Consider the following 12,599-nt stretch of genomic DNA (forward strand, 5'->3'; position numbering starts at 1 on the left):
TTCTGCCATGAAATTATTGCCTGCATCTGTTCTTAAATGTGAAATATCTACATTAATGTTACATTTCGTCCTGTGAAAATGGCTAAATCTAGGCTTGTCTTACCCAGAGAGAAAGATGTTGTTTTTTACATGGTATCTGCCTTGTTGATTCAGAGTATTTAGAACAATAAAATTAGGACATATTTTAATGAAAATAGCAAGTCGAAACTCTAAACTGTTACCTGAAAATATTTGTTTATGATATTGCTTTGTTCTTCACCATTTAAATGCGTGTTAAACCTAGATGATTTTCTGCAGTTTTATTTAAAAGTTTGGAATACTAAATGTAACTTCGTTATCAGCCTTTTTAAAAAAAAATTTCATTGTTATTTTAATTTAAATACATTGTATTTTTCACACATCAGTTTTACGATTAATTAATTAAACTAATTTTTGGAGTTTATACAACAATTTCGTTTGAAATATTCTCTGCGTTCAAGAAGAATGATTGTTTCTGTATGTAGAGTCTGACATTATAAACAGTAATTATAACAAGAGCTCGTCAAACACGAAATGCCCCCCTTGATGCATTCAGTATTTGCACAAGGAACAGAAATTATATGCTCACTGTAATCAAAAGTTCTACCCTTCTGGTTTAATCTGACCTTGACCTTTAACATATTAACCTAACAAGAGATTACAGAGTGATCTTAGCGCCATCCACTGAGCCATTTTTGAATGTTCCAAATTTCAAGACTTGCTCAAGGTCAAAATCAAGGTCAAATTTCATTTCAGAACACAAAACAATGTGTATGTGGTCCAAATTTGAAAGCTGTGGCTTGAGAAATGTGAAAGCAGGTCACTAGATCAATTTCAAGGTCAAAGTTCATTTCGGTAGACAGAACTATGCATGTGCTTCAAATTTGGAGGCTGTAGCTTGAGAAATGTGAAAGTAGGTTTTAGGTAAAAATCAATGTAAAATTTCAATTCAGAACACAAAAATATGCATGTGGTCCAAATTTGAAGCCTGTAGCTTCAGAAATGTGAAAGTAGGTCACTAGGTCAATCTCAAGATCAAAGTTCATTTCGGTACACAAAACTATGCATGTGGTTCAAATTTGAAGGCTGTAGCTTGAGAAATGTGAAAGTAGGTCACTAGGTCAAAATAAAGGTCAATTTTTTTTTCGGAACACAAAACTATGCAAGTGGTCCAAATTTGAAGCCTGTACCTTCAGAAATGTGAAAGTAGGTCACTAGGTCAATCTCAAGATCAAAGTTCATTTTAGTACACAAAACTATGCTTGTGGTTCAAATTTGAAGGCTGTAGTTTGAGAAATGTGAAAGTAGGTCACTAGGTCAAAATCAAGGTCAAATTTTATTTTGGAACAAAAACCTAAGCATGTGGTCCAAATTTGAAGCCTGTACCTTCAAAAATGTGAAAGTAGGTCACTAGGTCAATAACAAGGTCAATGTTTTTTTTCGGTACACAAACCTATGCATGTGGTCCAAATTTGAAGGCTGTAGCTATAGAAATGTGAAAGTAGGTCACTAGGTCAAGATCAAGGTCAACTCATGTCAAGGTTCATCTTGCCACTCAAAACTATACATGTGGTCCAAATTTGAATGATATAAGTTATGGACATGAAGATTCTAAGTTTTTCCCTATATAAGTCTATATGAAACATATGACCCCTGGGGTGGGGCCATATTTGACCCTAGAGGGATAATTTGAACAAACTTGGTAGAGAACCACTAAATGATGCTACATTACAAAATATCAAAGCCATAGTCTTCGTGGTTTGGACAAGAAGATTTTCAAAGTTTTTCCCTATGTAAGTCTATGTAAACCATGTGACCCCCAGGGCGGAGCCATATTTGACCCCAGGGGAATAATTTGAACAATCTTAGTAGAGGACCATTAGATGATGTCATATACAAAATATCAAAGCCCTAGGCCCTGTGATTTTGGACAAGAGGTTTTTCAAAGTTTTTTCCTATATAAGTCTATATAAACCATGTGACCCCCGGGGTGGGGCCATATTCGACCCCAGGGAAATAATCTGAACAATCTTTGTAGAGGACCACTGGATTTTGCGACATACCAAATATCAAAGCCCTAGGCCCTATGGTTTTGGACAAGAAGATCAGAAACCGTTTAACTGTTCCTGGTCAATATGACCTTGACCTTTGACCTAATGATCTCAAGATCAATAGGGGTCATCTGCTGGTCATGGCCAACCTAACTATCAATTTTCCTGAAACTAGGCCCAAGCGTTCTTGAGTTATTGCCTGAAAACCATTTTACTGTTCCTGGTCACTGTGACCTTGACCTTTGACATACTGACCTCAAAATCAATAGGGGTCATCTGCTGGTCATGATCAACCTCCATATCCATTTTCTTGACCCTAGGCCTAAGTGTTCTTGAGTTATCATCCGGAAACCTTTTTACAGTTCAGGGTCACTGTGACCTTGACCTTTGACGTACAGACCTCAAAATCAATAGGGGTCGTCTGCTGGTGATGACCAACCTCCCTATCAACTTTCATGATCCTAGGCCCAAGCGTTCTTGAGTTATCATCCGAAAATGGATTGGTCTACATTCCGACCGACCGACATCTGCAAAACAATATACCCCTCCTTCTTCGAAGGGGGACATAATTATGGCTCTACAAGATTGAAACAAGAGTAACAAAAGGGTCATGATGACCCTGGATCGCTCACCTGAGTAATATGAGCTAAATGTTTTAAATGTCAAACTGATGATAAAATATTAAGAAAGTCAGTAGGTCACATTCATGGTCAATGAAATTCAGTTTTACGATTTATGTGCAAAACTGTGTATGTCATCAAAATTTCAAGGCTGTATCTTAAACAAGAGGGCCATGAAGGCCCTGTATCGCTCACCTGACTTATTGAACTAATGATCATTAAGATTAACATTCTGACCAAGTTTCATTAAGATATGGTCATAAATGTGGCATCTAAAGTGTAAACTAGCTATTCCTTTGATTTGACCCCGTGACCTAGTTTTTGACCCAACATGACCCAGATTTGAACTTGACCTAAAGATCATCAAGTTTAACATTCTGACCAAGTTTTATAAAGATACAGTCATAAATATGGCCTCTAGAGTGTTAACAAGCTTTTCCTTTGATTTGACCCCGTGACCTAGTTTCTGACCCAACATGACCCAGATCCAAACTTGAACTAAAGATCATCAAGTTTAACATTCTAACTAAGTTTCATGAAGATACAGTTATAAATGTGGCCTCTCGAGTGTAAACAAGCTTTTCCTTTGATTTGACCAGGTGACCTAGTTTTTGATCCTACATGACCCAGAATCAAACTGGACGTTAAGATCATCAATATTAACATTCTGACCAAGTTTCATGAAGATATTATCATAAATGTGGCCTCTACAGTGTTAACAAGCTTTTCCTTTGATTTGACCTGGTGACCTAGTTTTTGACCCCAGATAACCTAATATCAAACTTGTGCAAGACTTTATTAAGGATAACATTCTGACCAAGTTTCATTAAGATTGGGCCAAAATTGTGACCTCTACAATATTAACAAGCTTTTCCTTGATTTAACCCCGTGACCTAGTTTTTGATCCCAGGTAACCCAATATCGAACTCATCCAAGACTTTATAGAGGGTAACATTCTGACCAAGTTTCATTAAGATTGGGCCAAAAATGTGACCTCTAGAGTGTTAACAAGCTTTTCCTTTGATTTGACCTGGTGACTTAGTTTTTGACCCAAGATGACCCAATATCGAACTCGTCCAAGATTTTACTGAGGGTAACATTCTGACCAAGTTTCATTAAGATTGGGCCAAAATTGTGACCTCTAGAATGTTAACAAGCTTTTCCTTTGATTTGACCTAGTGACCTAGTTTTTGACCCCAGATGACCCAATATCGAACTCATCCAAGACTTTATCGAGAGTAACATCCTGACTAAGTTTCATTAAGATTGGGCCAAAAATGTGACCTCTAGAGTGTTAACAGTCAAATTGTTGATGACGGACGGACAGGTCAAGTAGGTCAGGTCAAGGTCACAGTCAAGTGACATCATATTACTTGGGGTCATCAGGTAATTATAACAAGAGGGCCATGATGGCCCTATATCGCTCACCTGTTATCATTGCACTTGAGGACAAGAAGGCCCTCAGTAAAATATCAAAGTCCAAAGGACAGGAACAACAAGGGGAAGAAATTTAACCAAAAAGAAAAAAAATTCTTACAAGGTATAGATATGTCAAAATACACCTAAAAATTGGAGGTACCATCCATGTTGTACTACAGAAAAGTGGTCTCGGTTTTTCCCTATGGCCAATAATAAAAAAGTTACTAAAAATAAGCTATTAATAGTAACGTAAAAGGCAGTGTTCGAAATTCACGGTAGTCCGACAGCCCGTGGCTACCAAATTTCAGCTCGGGCTACCGATTTTCCACAGGTACAAGCCCGACTGGGCTACCGAATTTTCCTCATTTGTTTAAAAAAACATGCTAATTAAACGAGTACTGCATCGTGATTTTCCAGACTGAGAAACGCTTATGGGATTATTGGTTTTTGCACTCTTACGTGTTGACAATCAAACACAGTGTCAAAGACGTAACCGCAGCGCTAATTGGCTGAATACAATCACCTCTAGCGTAACGGATAATTTGATTAGCTTTCACACTTCTTGCGAAAATCTCAAAAGTACCTGCAGTAGGCAGAGCTTAAATTATGCTATCAGCGTGTGTGTAAATGTGTATTCAGCACTCAGTATTACATCTTACAAATTGTCAACAGTCCGAGTTGCAGTAATTGGCGAGTGCGGATCCTAAAAAATCGGGCATAACAGTTTAGATTTCGTTTTGGCAAGGAGTGTCATGTCCGATGCTTTTGGACTCTGACGATGCTGATCTGGACTGGAGTATTTCGAGTTAAAATTTTTCAAAAACATGGCAAACATGTACTGTATGTCTTTTTTATTACTTCAAACATGCATAGAGATGTCTGTAAAACAAAATGTTATATGGTGCAAAAATTATGTATTTTAAGGTGTTAAAGTTCGGGCTAGTGAAATTGGTGTCGGGCTTGGAAAATTTTTAATCTGGTAGCCCGAACGGGCTATTGGATTCAAATCTGAATTTCGTACACTGAAAAGGGAAGTAATTAAAACAAGGCAGTCTGAAAGACAGCTAAATCCCCCGCCACTGCTATGGATAGTGAAAGGGTAAACCTTTGATTTTAGCTGTGACCTTGACCTTGAACTGACATGGCTGACTCATGAATTCTGCACAACGTCTTGATGAGGTGATCATTTGACCCAAGTTTCATGAAAATCCTTCAAGGGGTTGAGATACAGAGCTGAAACCTTTGACCTTCAGTTGTGACCTTGACCTTGAGTTGACATGGCTGACTCATGAGTTCTTGATGAGGTGATCAGTGGACCCAAGATTGATGAAAATCCTTCAAGGGGTTAAGGAGATCTACAGAGTGGATACCAAATGGAAGGCTCAAACCTTCGACCCTTAGCTGTGACCTTGACCTTGAGCTGGCATGGTTGACTCATAATTTCTGCACATCGTTCTGATGAGGTAATCATTTTACCCAAGTTTTATAAAATTCCTTCAAGGGGTTTGGGAGATATAGAGCGGACACGAAATGGAAGGCTCAAACCTTTGACCTTCAGTTGTGACCTTGACCTTGAGCCGACATGGCTGACTTATAAGTTCTGCACATCGCCTTGATGAGGTGATCGTTTGACCCAAGTTTGATGAAAATCCTTCAAGGGGTTTAAGAGATATAGAGCGGACACAAAATGGAAGGCTCAAACCTTTGACCCTAAGTTGTGACCTTGACCTTGAGCCAGCATGACTGACTCATGGGTTCTGCACATCGTCTTGATGAGGTGATCATTTGACCCAAGTTTCATGAAAATCCTTCAAGGGGTTTAGGAGATATGGACCGCACACGATTTTGTTACGGATGGAAGGACGGACGGAAAGACGGACGGACGCACACCATTCCTATAATCCCTCCGCCATGGCGGGGGATTAAAAATAAATATTGTAAGTGAACAAAAGAAGGATCTGCCAAATAAACCTGTTGACATAAATGAAATTTCAGATCAGTATCTTCATTAGTTATGGAGATATAACCATTTTAATTTGAAACAAGAAACGCGGCAATGCCACGCAACCAGGTTTTCAACACGTTTCATAAGAATAAAAAAGTATACTGAATCACAGTGCACCACTTTAAAGCACAACCCTAACCCTATTTTTAGTAACAATGACCTTGACCTTGATCCCAGAAACCCCAAAATCAATCCCAAGCTACAACTTTATATAAGTTTTCTATACACCAAGTTTCATCATGATAGCTCATTCCTAAGTTAATTTATTGACCGGAAACCCTTTTTCTATTTTAAGTAACAGTGACCTTGACCCCAGAAACCCCAAAATCAATCCCAGCCTTTGTCTTGATAAAAGCTACATACATACCAAGATTTATTCAAATATCTTTACGGAAACAAAAGTTATTGACCGGAAACACCAGTTTGACGCCGCCCGCCCATCCGCCCGCCCACCCGACCAACGACATACCCCAATCTAATAACTCAGGTTTTTGTTGAAAACCTTGTTAATACAGGGAGGTAATTTGACATAAACCAGTCCACAGTTATCTACCCTGATTGTCTCTGTCCAACTAATAACAATAATGTAATTTCAAATAAGTCCTATAAGTTCTTACAGATATAAATCCATTTTGATTACAATCAGGGGAGGTAATCAGATATAAAATAACTCTGGAACCTATGATTGGATCTGATTTGTCATGGAATCTAAGATTTATTTTGTTGAAGATATTTTGAAAGATTGTATCAAATAAAACCATAAATGAAGTCTCTATATGGCTGCAAAAGCCAAAATAGCCAATTTTGGACCTTTAAGGGGCCATAACTCTGGAACCCATGATGGAATCTGGCCAGTTGAAGAAAGGAAGCAAGATCTCGTGGTAATACAAGTTGTGTGCAAGTTTGGTTAAAATCAAATCATAAATGAAGCTGCTATTGTGCAGACAAGGTCAACATAGCTCATTTTGGCCCTTTCAGGGGCCATAACTCTGGAACCCATTGTGGGATCTGGCCGGATCAAGAAAGGAACCGAGATCTTATGCTGACACAAACTTTGTGCAAGTTTGATTAAATTCAAATCATAAATGAAGCTGCTATTGTGCAGACAAGGTCAAAATAGCTAATTTTGGCCCTTTCAGGGGCCATCACTCTGGAACCCATAATGGAATCTCGTCAGTTCAAGAAAGGAACCAAGATTTTATGGTGATACAAGTTGTGTGCAAGTTTGGTTAAATTCAAATCATAAATGAAGCTGCTATTGTGCAGACAAGGTCAAAATAGCTAATTCTGGCCCTTTAAGGGGCCATAACTCTGGAACCCACAATGGAATCCGGCCAGTTCAACAAAGGAACCAAGATCTCGTGGTGATACAAGTTGTGTGCCAGTTTGGTAAATATCAAATCATAAATAAAGCCGCTATTGTGCAGACAAGGTCAAAATAGCTAATTTTGGCCCTTTCAGGGGCCATAACTCTGAAACCCATAATGGGATCTGGCCAGTTCAAGAAAGGAACAGTGACCTTATGGTGATACAAGTTGTGTGCAAGTTTGGTTAAAATAAAATCATAAATGAAACCACTATCGTGCAGACAAGGAATTGTTGACGCACGCACGCACGGACTGACGACGGATGATCACAAAAGCTCACCTTGTCACTATGTGACAGGTGAGCTAATAAAATAGTCTTGGAAATAGGATCAGATGGTTTTTTAAGTATTTTTCCTATATAACTCACATAATAACTAAGTGACCCCACAGCGGGGCCTCTTTTAACCCCAGGGGCATAATTTGAACAATTTTGGTAGAGGACTACTAGACAATACATCATACCAAATATTAAAAGCCTAGGTCGTATGGTTTCTAACAAGAAGATTTTTAAAGCTTTTTCCTATATAAGTCTATATAAAACTTGGGACCCCCACGGCAGGGCCTCTTTTCACCTGTGAGGACCATAAGACAATATTACAATCAAATATCAAAGGTCTAAGTGTTGTGGTTTCAGACAAGAAGATTTTAAAACTGTTTTCCATATATAAGTCTATGTAAAACTTGTGATCCCCGGGGCAGGGTCATATTTGACCCTAGGGGGATAATTTAAACAATCTTGATAGAGGACCACGAGATGGAGCTACATACCACATATCAAAGCCCTAAGGCCATGTGGATTTGTACAAGAAGATTTTCAATGTTTTCCCTATATAAGTCTATATAAACCATGTGACCCCCAGGGCGAGGCCATATTTGAACCTAGGGGGACAATTTGAACAATTTGGTAGAGGACCACTAGATGATGTTACATACCAAATATCAAAGCTCTAGGCCATGTGGTTTTGTACAAGAAGATTTTCAAAGTTTTCCCTATATAAGTCTATATAAACCATGTGACCCCTGGGGCGGGGCCATATTTGACCCTAGGGGGATAATTTGAACAATTTTGGTAGAGGACCACTGGATGATGCTACACACCAGAAATCAAAGCCCTAGGCCCTGCAGTTTTGGACAAGAAGATTTTTAAAGTTTTTCCTTTCGGTTACCATGGCAACCAGAGTTCTGAAGGGAATTCAATTCTTTGAATAATTTTGAAAGGGGGCCACCCAAGGATCATTCCTGTGAAGTTTGGTGTAATTCTGCCAAGTGGTTTTCAAGAAGAAGATTTTTTTAGGAAATGTTGACGGATGGAGGACGCATGCCGCACGCATGCCGCACGCCGGACATTGAGCGGTCACAAAAGCTCACCATGTGCCTTTGGCTCAGGTGAGCTAAAAAGTGTCAGCTTTCTGAATTTTCCATTTTATTTATTCAAATCCAACAAAAATCGGTCCTTTCATAAAAGTTTGAAGTTACGTGGTAAAATATTTCTTGAGGGAAGTGAGCTCGACTTAATTCATAATAATTAAGCATATCACCACATGCAGTTGCATGCTGTCCCTTTAGATCAATCTAGAGAACCATAAGATGATGTCACAGGCTCTATGCCTTGCGGTTTTGGACAAGATGTTTAAAGTTTTTCCTTTCAGTTGCCATGGCAACCAGAGTTCTGCATGGAATTAAATTCTTTGAACAATTTTGAAAGGGAACCACCCAAGGATCATTCTTGTGAAGTTTGGTGTAATTCTTCCCAGTGGTTTTCAAGAAGAAGAATTTTTTTAGAAAATGTTGACATGACGGATGACTGACGACGGACATTGAGCCATTGAGCGGTCACAAAAGCTCACCTGTGAGCTAAAAACCAGATCAATTACACACTATCTCAGATCAAATTTTTAAGTCTGAAGTCAATACCTTTAATTTATTACATACATGCTTCTATTCCCCGTTAAGTTACACTGGTACCGGAAACTTCAATATTTTTCCATACACTGACGCCTGATTTTCATATTGTGTGCGTGACGTAATTCAGTGTTTGTCTTTGCACTATTTTTTTCTATTAAGTTCAGTAGTGTCAATTCTATTCAGGCTATTGAACAAATTTATGATGTTTACATTATATTTATATGTGTAGATGTGTATGTAATAAAAACGTTATTATCTTTGCATCGGGAAATATGCACTCGTTCTTCAGCAGAAGAATATTGCGCTCCTAAAGTCGCGCAATATTTCCGCTGAGAACTCGTGCATATTTCCTGATACAAAGCTAACAAGTGAATGAAGTATTGCCATGCAATACAAAGTCCCCTACTGGAAGGTACCTAATTTTCTCTACTGCAGTATAACATAATGAACTCATATCTGTCAATGAGGTATAAACAATATTGTACTATATATACAATATGTTATAACAACACACTTGGATTAAAATGTGCATATATAAAAACCCACAGTTGTTTTCATATTGAATTGTTTTGGCTGATTATAAAAATGTTATCATATAAGTTATTTATAGTAACAACATATGGAAATTAATCTTAAAAAAAAAAAAAAAAAAAAAAAAATATGTATATAATATAAATCCACAAGAAACTCTTTACCAGGTAGAGATAGGTCAAAATACACCTAAAAATTGGATGTAACATGCATGTTGTACCACAGAAAAGTGGTCTCGATTTTTCTCTACCGCCAGTAATAAAAAAGTTACAGTAAAATCTATTTATAGTAAAAACAAAGGGACGTAATTCTAAAAACAAGGGTGCCTCATGGTGGTGAACATTTGGTCCAAGTTACATCAAAATCACTCCATGCATGAAGAAGAAATGCTTCGTCCAAAGTTATTCTTGAATTTGACCTTTGACCTCTAAATATGACCTTGACCTTAGACCTAGGGAATTGGTTCTTGCGCATGACAATCTGTCTTATGTTGGTGAACATTTGTGCCAAGTTACATCACAATCCCTCCATGCATGAAGAAGAAATGCTCCAAACAAAGTCATTCTTGTGTCTGACCTTTGGTCTCTAAGTGTGACCTTGACATTAGACCTTAGGCCTGAGTTTTGCGCATGACATGTTGTCTCATCCAGGGGAATATTTATGCCAACTGATATCTAAATCCTGTTTTGCATGACAAAGTTATAGACCGGACAGGAAAAAAATCCTCTTGACCTTTGATCTCAAAGTGTGACCTTGACCTTTAAGCTAGGGTACTGGGTGTTGCGCATGACACGTCGTCTCATCATAGGGAACATTTAAGCCAAGTAATATTGTAATCCCTTGATGGATGACAGAGTTCTGGATCGGACAGGAAAAAAAACCTTATTGACCTTTGAGCTCCAACTGTGACCTTGACCTTTGAGCTAAGGGTCTGGGCTTTGCGCAAGACATGTTGTCTCATCATGGGGAACATTTGTGCCAAGTAATATTAAAATCCCTTCATGGATGGCAGAGTTATGGACGGGACAGGAAAAAAACTCTGTTGACCTTTGACCCCCATTTCTGACCTTGACCTTTAAGCTAGGGGTCCGGGATTTGCGCACGACACATCATCTCATCATGGGGAACATTTGTGCCAAGTGATATTAAAATCCCTTAATGAATGTCAGAGTTATGGACCGGACATGAAACAGACCCTGTTCATGCTATGTTAACATTTGACTGATAAGTGTGACCTTGACCTTTGAGCTAGGGGTCTGAAAGTTGTGCATAACACATCGTCTTATTATGAGGTACATTTGTGCCAAGTAATATTAAAATCCCTTCATGGATGGGAGAGTTATGGACCGGACAGGAAAAAAGCCTTGTTGACCTTTGACCTCCAATTGTGACCTTGACCTTTAAGCTAGGGGTCCAAGTTTTGCGCCGACATGTCGTCTCATCATGGGGAACATTTTTGCCGAGTAATATTAAAATCCCTTCATGGATGGGAGCGTTATGGACCGGACAGGAAAAAAGCCCGGTTGACCTTTGACCTCCAATTGTGACCTTGACCTTTGAGCTAGGGGTCCGGGATTTGCGCATGACATGTCATCTCATCATGGGGAACATTTGTGCCAAGTGATACTAAAATCCCTTCAAGGATGGGAGAGTTATGGACCGGACAGGAAAAAAACCCTGTTGACCTTTGACCTCCAATTGTGACCTTGACCTTTGAGCTAGGGGTCCGGGTTTTGCGCATGACATGTCGTCTCATCATGGGGAACATTAAATTTTGTGCCAAGTAATATTAAAATCCCTTCATGGATGACAAAGTTATGGACCGGACACGAAATTGCGGAAGGACGGACGGACGTTCTAACGAAACGGTATTTATGTGACACCCCCATTGTTCTCTCTATTATTCTATCAGTCACACAAGGCAGTCTGAAAGACAGCTATATCCCCCGCCACTGCTATGGATAGTGAAAGGGTAAACCTTTGATTTTAGCTGTGACCTTGACCTTGAACTGACATGGCTGACTCATGAATTCTGCACAACGTCTTGATGAGGTGATCATTTGACCCAAGTTTCATGAAAATCCTTCAAGGGGTTTAGGAGATACAGAGCTGAAACCTTTGACCTTCAGTTGTGACCTTGACCTTGAGTTGACATGGCTGACTCATGAGTTCTTGATGAGGTGATCATTTGACCCAAGTTTGATGAAAATCCTTCAAGGGGTTTAGGAGATACAGAATGGACACAAAATGGAAGGCTCAAACCTTCGACCCTTAGTTGTGACCTTGACCTTGAGCTGGCATGGTTGACTCATAATTTCTGCACATCGTTCTGATGAGGTAATCATTTTACCCAAGTTTTATAAAATTCCTTCAAGGGGTTTAGGAGATATAGAGCGGACACGAAATGGAGGGCTCAAACCTTTGACCCTAAGCTGTGACCTTGACCTTGAGCTGGCATGACTGACTCATGGGTTCTGCATATCGTCTAGATGAGGTGATCATTTGACCCAAGTTTGATAAAATTCCTTCAAGGGGTTTAGGAGATATAGAGCGGACAGAAAATGGAAGGCTCAAACCTTTGACCTTGAGTTGTGACCTTGACCTTGAGCCGACCCATGGGTTCTGCACATCGTCTTGATGAGGTGATCATTTGACCCAAGTTTCATGAAAATCCTTCAAGGAG

At 39.1% G+C, this 12,599-nt stretch overlaps 1 protein-coding gene across 2 annotated transcripts in view; it reads right to left on the reverse strand.

Annotated features, from left to right (window-relative positions):
* Positions 1 to 12,599, reverse strand: part of LOC123563983 (eukaryotic translation initiation factor 3 subunit D-like) — a 224,789-nt gene that overhangs the window by 128,613 nt on the left and 83,577 nt on the right. The gene's annotated exons all lie outside the window — the stretch shown is intronic.

The sequence above is a fragment of the Mercenaria mercenaria genome, chromosome 2 (genome assembly GCF_021730395.1).
Source record: "Mercenaria mercenaria strain notata chromosome 2, MADL_Memer_1, whole genome shotgun sequence".
Lineage (NCBI taxonomy): Eukaryota > Metazoa > Mollusca > Bivalvia > Venerida > Veneridae > Mercenaria > Mercenaria mercenaria.